The 12,714-nt window shown below is 31.3% G+C and overlaps 1 protein-coding gene across 1 annotated transcript in view; it reads left to right on the plus strand.

Annotated features, from left to right (window-relative positions):
• The window catches only part of LOC148950950 (chloride channel protein 2-like), a 256,866-nt gene that overhangs the window by 162,430 nt on the left and 81,722 nt on the right, over positions 1 to 12,714 (plus strand). The gene's annotated exons all lie outside the window — the stretch shown is intronic.

Genomic DNA, 12,714 nt, shown 5'->3' on the forward strand with positions numbered 1-12,714 from the left:
TTAAATTCAGTTCCGACTTTTCACAGAGATGAAAAAAAATTTAAAGTTCTGTTCCAAATTTTTCATAGAAGATTGGAAAAGTTATACTTTGATCGTGAATATTCAAGTTCTCTTCAGAATTTTACCAAAGAACACTCTTCAATTCTAATTTCTCCAGATAAAATGAAAAGCTGCCACTTCAGTTTTAAGTTCGCTATGAAATAAACAATTTAAAGTTCAGTTCTAAATTTCAACATAGAAGATAGGAAAAGTTATACTATGATTGTGATTATTTTCTATGAAGATTAAATAGTTTCACTTCAATTTTAAATTTTCTCAATGAAGTGAAGAAAAGTTCAACTTCGATTCTGAATTTTCTCAATGAAAATGAAATAAGTTATTGATCATTTCTATTTTCCCAAAATAATATAAAAATTTTCCACTTCAGTTTAGATTTTTCTCAAACAGATGAAAAAATTTAAAATACTGTTCCAAATTTTTCATAGAAGATAGAAAAGTTCTTGTTCTCTTCTGAATTTTATCAAAGAACATAATTCATTTCTAATTTCTCCAGAGAAAATAAAAAGTTTCCATATCACTTTTAAGTTTACCAAGACATAAAAATTTAAAATTCAATTCTAAATTTTTCCATAGAAGATAGGACAATTTATACTATGATTGTGATTATTTTCCACGAAGATAAAAAGTTTCACTCTAATTCTAATTTTATTAAATTCAATTCTGACCTTTCTAAAAGATATGGAAAAATTTAAAGTTATTTTCCAAATATTTTCACGGAAGAAGAAAAGTTCAACTTCGATTCTGAATTTTTTCAATGAAAATGAAAAAGTTATTGATCAAATCTATTTTCCCAAAAATAATATAAAAATTTCCACTTCAGTTAAGATTTTTTTCTCAAACAGATGAAGAAATTTAAAGTTCTGTTCCAAATTTTTCATAGAAGATAGGAAAAGTTATACTTTGATCGTGAATATTCGAGTTCTATTCTGAATTTTACCAAAGAACACAATTCAATTCTAATTTCCCCAATAAAAAATTGAAAGTTCAATTCTAAATTTTTCGGTGGAAGATAGAAAAAGTAATACCATACGTGTGAATATTTTCACGGAAGATAAAAAGTTCTAGTTCAATTTAAAATTTTCTCAAAGAAGTGAATAATAATTCAAGTTCTCTTCTGAATTTTATCAAAGAAAACAATTCATTTCTAATTTCAAAAGATAAAATAAAAATATTCAACTTCAGTTCCTTATTTCACAAAGACATAAATAAATTTAAAGTTCAATTCTAAATTTTTCGGTGGAATATAGAAAAATTAATACAATACTTGTGAATATTTTCATGGAAGATAAAAAGTTCTAGTTCAATTTAAAATTTTCTCAACGAAGTGAAGGAAAGTTCAAGTTCTCTTCTGAATTTTCTCAATGAAAAAGAAATTAGTCATTGATCACTTCTATTTTTCCAAATAATATAAAAATTTTTCACTTTAGTTCAGATCTGACTCGAAGAGATGAAAAATTTAAAATACTGTTCCAAATTTTCACTGAAGATAAAAAAGTTCAATCTGGCTCGAAGAGATGAAAAATTTAAAATACTGTCCCAAATTTTTCACTGAAGATAAAAAAGTTCAAGTTCTCTTCGGAATTTTACCAAAGAACATAATTCAATTCTAATTTCTCCAGATAAAATTAAAATTTTCCACTTCAGTTCTTTATTTCACAAAGACATAGAAATTTAAAGATCATTTCTAAATTTTTCGGTGGAAGATATAAAAAGTAATACCATACTTGTGAATATTTTCCCGGAAGATAAAAAGTTCTAGTTCAATTTAAATTTTCTCAACGAAGTGAAGAATAGTTCAAGTTCTCTTCTGAACTTTACCAAAGAACACACGTCGATTCTAATTTCTCCGGAGAAAACAAAAATCTTACACTTCAGTTCTTTATTTCACAACGACATAAAGAAATTTAAAGTTCAATTCTAATTTTTCGGTGAAAGTTAGAAAAAGTACTACCATACTTGTGAATATTTTCACGAAGGATAAAATTTTATAGTTCAATTTAAAATATTCTCAACGATGTCAAGGAAAGTTCAAGTTCTCTTCAGAACTTAACCAAAGCAAACAATTCAATTCTAATTTCTCCGGAGAAAACAAAAATCTTCCAATTCAGTTATTTATTTCACAGACATAAAGACATTTAAATTTCAATTCTAAATTTTTAGGTGGAAGATAGAAAAAGAAATACCATACTTGTGAATATTTTCACGGAAAATAAAAAGTTCTAGTTCAATTTAAATTTTCTCAAAGATGTGAAGAAAAGTTCAAGTTCTCTACTGAATTTTATCAAAGAACACAATTCAATTCTAATTTCTCCAGATAAAACAAAAAGCTGCCACTTCAGTTCTTTATTTCACAAAGACATAAAGAAATTTAAAGTTCAATTCTACATTTTTCGGTGGGAGATAAAAAAATTAATACCATACTTGTGAGACTAAAAATGAAGATATTTATGCAGAGTTTCAACTAGCTATGGCTAAGTTTGCTAAAGACAAGCTATTTTCTTGCGAAAACACACACACTCAGAAAAATTGTTCAATGTTCCTTTAGTACCTAGGCAATTAGACTAAAAATGAAGATATTTATGCAGAGTTTCAACTAGCTATGGCTAAGTTTGCTAAAGACAAGCTATTTTCTAGCGAAAACATAAAAACTCAAAAAAAATGTTCAATGTTCCTTTAGTACATACACAATTAGTCTAAAAATTAAGATATTTATGCAGAGTTTCAACTATCTATGGCTAAGTTTGCTAAAGACAAGCTATTTTCTTGTGAAAACCCACAAAATCAGAAAAAATATTCAATGTTCCTTTAGTACCTACGCAATTAGACTAAAAATGAAGATATTTATGCAGAGTTTCAACTATCTATGGCTAAGTTTGCTAAAGACAAGCTATTTTCGTGCGAAAACACACAAAATCAGAAAAAATTTTCAATGTTCCTTTAGTACCGCCGCAATTGGGCTAAAATGAAGATATGTATTCAGAGTTTTAACTAGCTATGTCTATGTTTGCTACAGACAAGCTATTTTCTTGCAGAAACACACAAAATCAGAAGTAAAATGTTCAATGTTCCTCTAGTATCTACTCAATTAGGCTTAAATGAAGATATTTATGCAGAGTTTCAACTATCTATGGCTAAGTTTGCTAAAGACAAGCTATTTTCGTGAGAAAACACACAAAATCAGAAAAAATTTTCAATGTTCCTTTAGTACCTATGCGATTTGGCTTAAATGAAGATATTTATGCGGAGTTTCAACTAGCTATGACTAAGTTTTCTAAGGACAAGCTATTTTCTTACAAAAGCACACAAAATCAGAAGTAATATTTTCAATGTTACTCAAGTACCTAAGCAATTAGGCTTAAATGAATATATTTATGCATAGTTTCAACTACATATGTCTAAGTTTGCTAAGGACAAGCAATTTTTATGCTAAATCACAAAAAAAAAGAAAAAATTTTAAATGTTCCTCTAGTACCTAAGCAATTAGGCTGAAGTGAAGATATTTATGCAGAGTTTCAACTAACTATGACTAAGTTTGCTAAAGACAAGCTATTTTCTTGCAAAAAAACAAACAAAATCATAAAAAATGTTCAATGTTCCTTTAGTACCTACGCAATTAGGCTAAAAATGAAGATATTTATGCACAGTTTCAACTAGCTATGGCTAAGTTTGCTAAAGACAAGCTATTTTCTTGCGAAAACACACAAAATCAGAAAAAATGTTCAATGTTCCTTTAGTACATACGCAATTAGTCTAAAAATGAAGATATTTATGCAGATTTTCAACTATCTATGCATAAGTTTGCTAAATACAAGATATTTTATTGACAAAACAAAAACACAAAGACTAATATTTATATTTTAAGAGATTAAAAACTAAATAATGCATAAAATTATTGCTATATTACGAGTTTCAAAAATATAAGGCTATGTTTGCTAAAGAAAAGCTATTTTCTTGCGAAAACACACAAAATCAGAAAAAATGTTCAATGTTCCATTAGTACCTATGCAATTAGGCTGAAATGAAGATATTTATGAAGAGTTTCAACTAGCTATGACTAAGTTTGCTAAAGACAAGCTATTTTCTTGCGAAAACACACAAAATATCAGAAAAAATGTTCACTGTTCCTTTAGTACCTACGCAATTAGACTAAAAATGAAGATATTTATGCAGAGTTTCAACTAGCTATGGCTAAGTTTGCTAAAGACATGCTATTTTCTTGCGAAAACACACAAAATCAGAAAAAATTTTCAGTGTTCCTTTAGTACATACACAATTGGGCTAAAAATGAATATATTTATGCACAGTTTCAACTAGCTATGGCTAAGTTTGCTAAAAGACAAGCTATTTTCTTGCGAAAACACACAAAATCAGAAAAAATGTTCAATGTTCCTTTAGTACCGATGCAATTAGGCTTAAAAGAAGATATTTATGCAGAGTTTCAACTAGCAATGGAGAAGTTTGCTAAAGACAAGCTATTTTCTTGCGAAAACACAAATAAAATCAGAAAAAATGTTCAATGTTCCTTTAGTACCTACGCAATCAGGATAAAAATGAAGATATTTATGCAGAGTTTCAACTAGCTATGGCTAAGTTTGCTAAAGACAAGCTATTTTCTTGCGAAAACACACAAAATCAGAAAAAATGTTCAATGTTCCTTTAGTACCGACGCAAGTAGGCTAAAAATGAAGATATTTATGCACTGTTTCAACTAGCTATGGCTAAGTTTGCTAAAGACAAGCTTTTTTCTTGCGAAAACACACAAAATCAGAAAAAATATTGTTAGGTTAGGTTATGTTAGGTTAGGCTAGCTTAGCCTACGTACGCGCGCATATAGGTTAGGTTAGGTTGGATTAAGTTAGGTTAGGTTAGGTTAGGTTAGGTTAGGTTAAGTTAGGCTAGGTTAGCCTACGTACGCGCGCGTACGTAGTCTAACCTAGCCTAACCTAACTTAACCTAACCTAACTTAATATAACCTAACCTAACCTCACTTAACCTAACCTAACTTAATCCAACCTAACCTAAACTATATGCACGCGTACGTAGGCTAACCTAACCTATTCTAACTTAACCTAACAAAACAATATTTTTTTTGATTTTGTGTGTTTTCGCAAGAAAATAGCTTGTCTTTAGCAAACTTAGCCATAGCTAGTTGAAACAGTGCATAAATATCTTCATTTTTATCCTAATTGCGTAGGTACTAAAGGAAAATTGAACATTTTTTCTGATTTTGTGTGTTTTCTCAAGAAAAAGAGCTTGTCTTTAGCAAACTTAGCCATAGCTAGTTGAAACTCTGCATAAATATCTTCATTTTTATCATGTTTGCGTAGGTACTAAAGGAACATTGAACATTTTTTCTGATTTTATTTGTGTTTTCGCAAGAAAATAGCTTGTCTTTATCAAAATTAGCCATAGATAGTTGAAACTGTGAATAAATATCTTCATTTAAGCCTAAGTGCGTAGGTACTAAAGGAACATTGAACATTTTTTCTGATTTTGTGTGTTTTCGCAAGAAAATAGCTTGTCTTTAGCAAACTTAGCCATAGCTAGTTGAAACTCTGCATAAATATCTTCATTTTTAGACTAATTGTGTATGTACTAATGGAACACTGAACATTTTTTCTGATTTTGTATGTTTTCGCAAGAAAATAGCTTGTCTTTATCAAACTTAGCCATAGCTAGTTGAAACTCTGCATAAATATCTTCATTTTTAGTCTAATTGCGTAGGTACTAAAGGAACATTGAACATTTTTTCTGAGTTTGTGTGTTTTCGCAAGAAAATAGCTTGTCTTTAGCAAACTTAGCCATAGCTAGTTGAAACTCTGCATAAATATCTTCATTTTTAGTCTCACAAGTATGGTATTAATTTTTCGATCTCCCACCAAAAAATTTAGAATTGAACTTTAAATTTCTTTATGTCTTTGTGAAATAAAGAACTGAAGTGGCAGCTTTTTGTTTTCTCTGGAGAAATTAGAATTGAAGTGTGTTCTTTGGTAAAATTCAGAAGAGAACTTGAACTTTTCTTCACTTCGTTGAGAAAATTTAAAATTGAACTAGAACTTTTTATCTTCCGTGAAAATATTCACAAGTATGGTATTACTTTTTCTATCTTCCACCGAAAAATTTAGAATTGAACTTTAAATTTCTTTATGTCTTTGTGAAATAAAGAACTGAAGTGGAAGATTTTTGTTTTCTCTGGAGAAATTAGAATTGAAGTGTGTTCTTTGGTAAAGTTCAGAAGAGAACTTGAACTTTACTTCACATCGTTTAGAAAATTTTAAATTGAACTAGAACTTTTTATCTTCCGTGAAAATATTAACAAGTATGGTATTAATTTTTCTATCTTCCACCGAAAAATTAGAATTGAACTTTAAATTTCTTTATGTCTTTGTCAAATAAAGAACTGTAGTGGAAGATTTTTGTTTTCTCCGGAGAAATTAGAATTGAAGTGTGTTCTTTGGTAAAGTTCAGAAGAGAACTTGAACTTTTCTTCACTTCGTTGAGAAAATTTTAAATTGAACTAGAACTTTTTATCCTCCGTGAAAATATTCACAAGTATGGTATTACTTTTTATATCTTCCACCGAAAAATTTAGAAATGAACTTTAAATTTCTTTGTCTTTGTGAAATAAAGAACTGAAGTGGAAGATTTTTATTTTCTCTGGAGAAATTAGAATTGAATTGTGTTCTTTGGTAAAATTCCGAAGAGAACTTGAACTTTTTTATCTTCAGTGAAAAATTTGGGACAGTATTTTAAATTTTTCATCTCTTCGAGCCAGATTGAACTTTTTTATCTTCAGTGAAAAATTTGGAACAGTATTTTAAATTTTTCATCTCTTCGAGTCAGATCTGAACTAAATTGAAAAATTTTTATATTATTTGGAAAAATAGAAGTGATCAATGACTAATTTCTTTTTCATTGAGAAAATTCAGAAGAGAACTTGAACTTTCCTTCACTTCGTTGAGAAAATTTTAAATTGAACTAGAACTTTTTATCTTCCATGAAAATATTCACAAGTATGGTATTACTTTTTCTATCTTCCACCGAAAAATTTAGGATTGAACTTTAAATTTCTTTATGTCTTTGTGAAATAAAGAACTGAAGTGGAATATTTTTATGTTCTCTGGTGAAATTAGAAATGAAGTGTTTTCTTTAGTAAAATTCAGAATAGAACTTGAATTCTTTTTCACTTCGTTGAGAAAATTTTAAATATAACTAGGACTTTATATCGCCCGGGAAAATATTCACATGTATGGTATTACTTTTTCTATCTTCCACCGAACAATTTAGAATTGAACTTTAAATTTTTTATTGGGGAAATTAGAATTGAATTGTGTTCTTTGGTAAAATTCAGAATAGAACTAAAATATTCACGATCAAAGTATAACTTTTCCTATCTTCTATGAAAAATTTGGAACAGAACTTTAAATTTCTTCATCTCTTTGAGAAAAAAATCTGAACTGAAATGGAAATTTTTATATTATTTTTGGGAAAAAAGATTTGATCAATAACTTTTTCATTTTCATTGAGAAAATTCAGAATCGAAGTTGAACTTTTCTTCTTCCGGGAAAATATTTGGAACAGAACTTTAATTTTTTTCATCTCTTTGAGAAAGGTCGGAATTGAATTTAAGAAAATTTAGAATTATAGTGAAACTTTTTATCTTCATGGAAAATAATCACAATCATAGTATAAATTGTCCTATCTTCTATGGAAAAATTTAGAATCGAACTTTAAATTTTTATGTCTTGGTAAACTTAAAAGTGATATTGAAACTTTTTATTTTCTCCGGATAAATTAGAAATGAATTATGTTCTTTGGTAAAATTCAGAAGAGAACAAGAAATTTTCTATCTTCTATGAAAAATTTGGAACAGTATTTTAAATTTTTTCATCTGTTTGAGAAAAATCTAAACTGAAGTGGAAAATTTTTATATTATTTTGGGGAAATAGAAATGATCAATAACTTATTTCATTTTCATTGAGAAAATTTAGAATCGAAGTTGAACTTTTCTTCACTTCTTTGAGAAAATATAAAATTGAAGTGAAACTTTTTAATCTTCATAGAAAATAATCACAATCATAGTATAACTTTTCCTATCTTCTATGTAGAAATTTCGAACTGAACTTTAAATTTTTTATGTCATGGCGAACTTAAAACTGAAGTGGCAGCTTTTTATTTTCTCTGGAGAAATTAGAATTGAATTGTGTTCTTTGATAAAATTCAGAAGAGAACTTGAATATTCACGATCAAAGTATAACTTTTCCAATATTCTATGAAAAATTTGGAACAGAACTTTAAATTTTTTTCATCTCTGTGAAAAGTCGGAACTGAATTTAAGAAAATTTAGAATTAAAGTGAAACTTTTTATCTTCACGGAAAATAATCACTATCATAGTATAACTTTTCCTATCTTCTACAGAAAAATTTAGAATAGAACTTTAAATTTTTTATGTCTTGGTGAACTTAAAACTGAAGTGGAAGCTTTTTATTTTATCTGGAGGAATTAGAATTGAATTGTGTTTGTTGGTAAAATTCAGAAGAGAAATTGAACTTTTCTATCTTCTATGAAAAATTTGGTATAGTATTTTAAATTTTTCATCTCTTTGAGTAAAATCTGAACTGAAGTGGAAAATTTTTATATTATTTTGGAGAAATAGAATTGATAAATAACTTATTTCATTTTCAATGAGAAAATTCAGAATTGAAGTTGAACTTTTCTTCTTCCGAGAAAATATATTGAACAGAACTTTAAATTTTTTCATCTCTTTGAGAAAGGTCGGAACTGAATTTAAGAAAATTTAGAATTAAAGTGAAAATTTTTATCTTCATAGAAAATAATCACAATCAAAGTAAAACTTTTCCTATCTTCTAAGGAAAAATTTAGAACTGAACTTAAAATTTTTTTTGTCTTGGTAAACTTAAAACTGAAGTGGAAGCTTTTTATTTTCTCTGGAGAAATTAGAATTGAATTGTGTTCTTAGGTAAAATTCAGATTAGAACTTGATCTTTTCTATCTTCTAAGAAAAATTTTGAACAATATTTTTAATTTTTTCATCTCTTTGAGAAAAATCTGAAGTGAAGTGGAAAATTTTATATTATTTTGGGAAAACAGAATTGATCAATAACTTATTTCATTTTCATTGTGAAAATTCAGAATCGAAGTTGAACTTTTCTTCTTCCGAGAAAATATATTGAACAGAACTTTAAATTTTTTCATCTCTTTGAGAATGGTCAGAACTGAATTTAATAAAATTTAGAATTAAAGTGAAATTTTTTATCTTCATAGAAAATAATCATAATCATAGTATAACTTTTATTATATTCTAAGGAAAAATTTTTAATTGAACTTTAAATTTTTTATGTCTTGGGACTTTTCTTGTTCCGTGAAAATATTTGGAATAGAACTTTAAATTTGACTCTTTGAGAAAGGTCGGAACGTAAAAAGTTAAAAAATACCATGTTAAAAAATTCAAGAAAGTATTTACAAATTGGGGAGGGGACTCTTTGAGGTTGGAAAATGGGTTTAGGAATGACATTATGAATGGAACTTGTTCAGAAAAGATATAATAAAGCAATAAAAAAGCATTAAAAAAATGGAGAGGGGACTCTTTGGGGGGCCCGGGGAGGGTGTTTGGGGGACCCTTGGGGGAGGGTGTCCCTTCTGTGTCTCAATGCACAAAAAATATTAAAAAAATGGGTAGGGGGGAGGGGAGGGGAGGAGGGGAGGGGAGAAGGGGAGGGGGAGGTGACGGTGAGGAGTGGGGAGGAGAGGGAGAGGGGAGGGGAGGGTGGGGGGCCCTTTGGGAGCCTGGGGGACCTTTGGGGGCCGGTGGAGGGCCTTTGGGGGTCCTGGAGGCCGGTTGAGAGCCTGGGGGACATTTGGTGACCGGGTGAAGGCCTTTGGGACCCCGGTGGTCTTTTGGGAGCTCGATTTGCCTTTGGGGGGGGGGGTCTGGGGGGGCCTGGGGGGGCGCCGGTGGCTCTTTGGGGGCCCGGGGGGGACCTTTGCGGCCGGGGGGGAGGGCCTTTGGGGTCCGGGGGGCCCTTTGGGGGTCCGGGAGCCCTTTGAGGACCAGAGGAGGGCCTTTGAGGGTCTGAGGAGGGCGTTTGGGGGGCTGGGGCTCTATGGGAGCTTGGGGGACCTTTGAGTACCGGGGGCTTCCTTCGGAGTTGTGGTGGGGGATCGGAACCCTTTGGGGTTGGGATAGAGGACCTCACAACACTGTTCAAATGGAACTTGTGTATTATAACGACCACAGAGTTTCACCCTCAAATTCTCTTCTAAAACCTTTCCTAAAATCTTCTTTCAAATGTCTCTAACTGTTTCGCCGAAATAATCCCATAAAATATCTAAAACCGTTTCGCCCAAATAATCCCAAAACTTAATTTCAGCGTGTTCCTTTTGTTTGGCATCTCTGCGCTAACGCATTTCAAATTTCTAGGAAACCCTTTCCTACGTTAATCTCTTCATCTCATAAATTTTCCTAGCTAAACTATTAGGGTTTCGTTAGAATATCAATTTATCTCTCCGACTTAAAGCTCAGTGAAGCCGTATTTAAAAATAGAATTTCTATCTCTTTAGACTCCCGCATAATTCCAAGATAACAAGTGATGTCAATTATAATTCCTGACACTAAACATCAATGAAGCCCTATTTAAAAATAGAATATTAATTTTTCTCTCTGACCTAAAGAACGTTTATCCCTCAGACCTAAGATTAAAGAAGCCTTAATGTTTCTTAATTCTCCCCTTCGTGAATCAATAATTCCTGACACTAAAGATCAATGAAGCCCTATTTAAAAATAGAATATTAATTTTTCTCTCTGACCTAAAGAACGTTTATCCCTCAGACCTAAGATTAAAGAAGCCTTAATGTTTCTTAATTCTCCCCTTCGTGAATCAATAATTTCCCTTAGCGATTATGTAAATCAATTTCTCAGGTTAAGCTAACCAAACAACAATGAAGCCATGTTTGTTTCTTAATTCCACCCTTCGTTAATCAATAATATCCCCTAGCGATTAAGTAAATCCACTGACCTTCACTTCCCCGTCGAGTCCTAGATTAATAACAGTGCTCCCAGTAGAATTCAATGCGCCGGTGCAACCTTCGCCCCGGAGTTATTACACATAGAAACGTCAAATAAATCGATCTTGGAAAAAGAGGTCATTGACCCCATTACGTAATCATTCTCCCTAATGACTCTATGCCCATATTTGGTGCCCCGTCAGTATTCTATGCCCATATAAGGAGCCCCGTCACGAGCTTTAGGGTCACCTCTACTGATATTAATAATGTATAATAATATATATATATATATATATTTTGTATTAATATTCTACATGACATTATTTCATTAAAAATATATTATACATTACATTGTTATGTGTTCATTATTTTTGGAGTAAGCTAGCATATCGAACGTTCGTTTTTCAAGCAGACGGTTTTTCGAACCAAAAATAGACTAAAGTTTCAGATTTGAACCAGAGAATTGTATTTTCGATAATTTTCTTACAAGAAACTAGAGTTTACGGCCAAAAACCCTTATTAACTCAGATTTTATAGAAATAGTTTTGTTTTTCGATCGGAAAATAGACTAAAGTTTCAGATTTGAACCATAGAATTATATTTTCCATAATTTTCTTACATCTTTGGAAATGGTTAACGATAACAAACATGTTTTCGACCAGATGGGCTTTTGAAAGCACATTCAGCATGGCGTGCGCTATTTTTTTTTATCAAAACTTAAACGGGCAGAAATAGAAGCTGTTTCCAAAGATTTAGAATTCATTAACTTTAGTGTTGTTGGTCAAAAGCTATGAGCTTGAGAAAATTGCCTGATCGAAAAATGGGGAAACACCCTCCAAAAGTCGACAGGAATGGTATTGTCTTGAGGGGGGGGGGAATTTTCCATGGAAGAGGGGAAGGGTATCTTTACTTGAAAACAACTTCAACCGTGGCCCACAATCAGAAATTAAATTATAAAAAAGTTTCTTCGACTGAAAGTAAGGAGCAACATCAAAACTTAAACGGGCAGAAATAGAGCTTGTTTCCAAAGATTTAGGATTCATTAACTTTAGTGTTGCCAGTCAAAAGCTATGAACTTGAGAAAATTGTCTGATTATCGAAAAATGGGGAAACGCCCTCCAAAAGTCGACAGGAATGGTATAGTCTTGAGGGGGGGGGGGGGGAATTTTCCATGGAAGAGGGGAAGGATATTTTTACATGTGTGTGTGTGTCCTCTCTGTGCATGTGTCGTCGCTATATGTGTGTCGTCTGTGTGTGTGTGTGTGTCGTCTCTGTGTGTGTGTGTCGTCTCTGTGCATGTGTCCTCGCTATGCGTGTGTCGTCTGTGTGTGTGTGTGTGTGTATAAGCATAAATTCCGCTATTTAATGCCCCCCTCCGGCGCGCCAAAGGGGGGCATTAAATAGCGGACAAAAAAAATCACTTGGACAAAAAAATCACTTGAAGTTTTTTTTTTTGTTTCATTTAACGTTGCGTTAGTTGAACTAACTTCGTACTGTTAATACGTGTCAGGAAGAATTTTTTCCACTCTCGGAATTTTATTTCAAAACATTTTAAAATGTGTACTTGTTTTTTCTCTGGGCCCCTCAAACCCAGGGACTTTATATGTATATATGCATATATACTCATA

The sequence above is a fragment of the Artemia sp. Qi Xiang Cuo genome, chromosome 6 (genome assembly GCF_049724085.1).
Source record: "Artemia sp. Qi Xiang Cuo chromosome 6, ASM4972408v1, whole genome shotgun sequence".
In the NCBI taxonomy this organism is placed as follows: Eukaryota; Metazoa; Arthropoda; class Branchiopoda; order Anostraca; family Artemiidae; genus Artemia; species Artemia sp. Qi Xiang Cuo.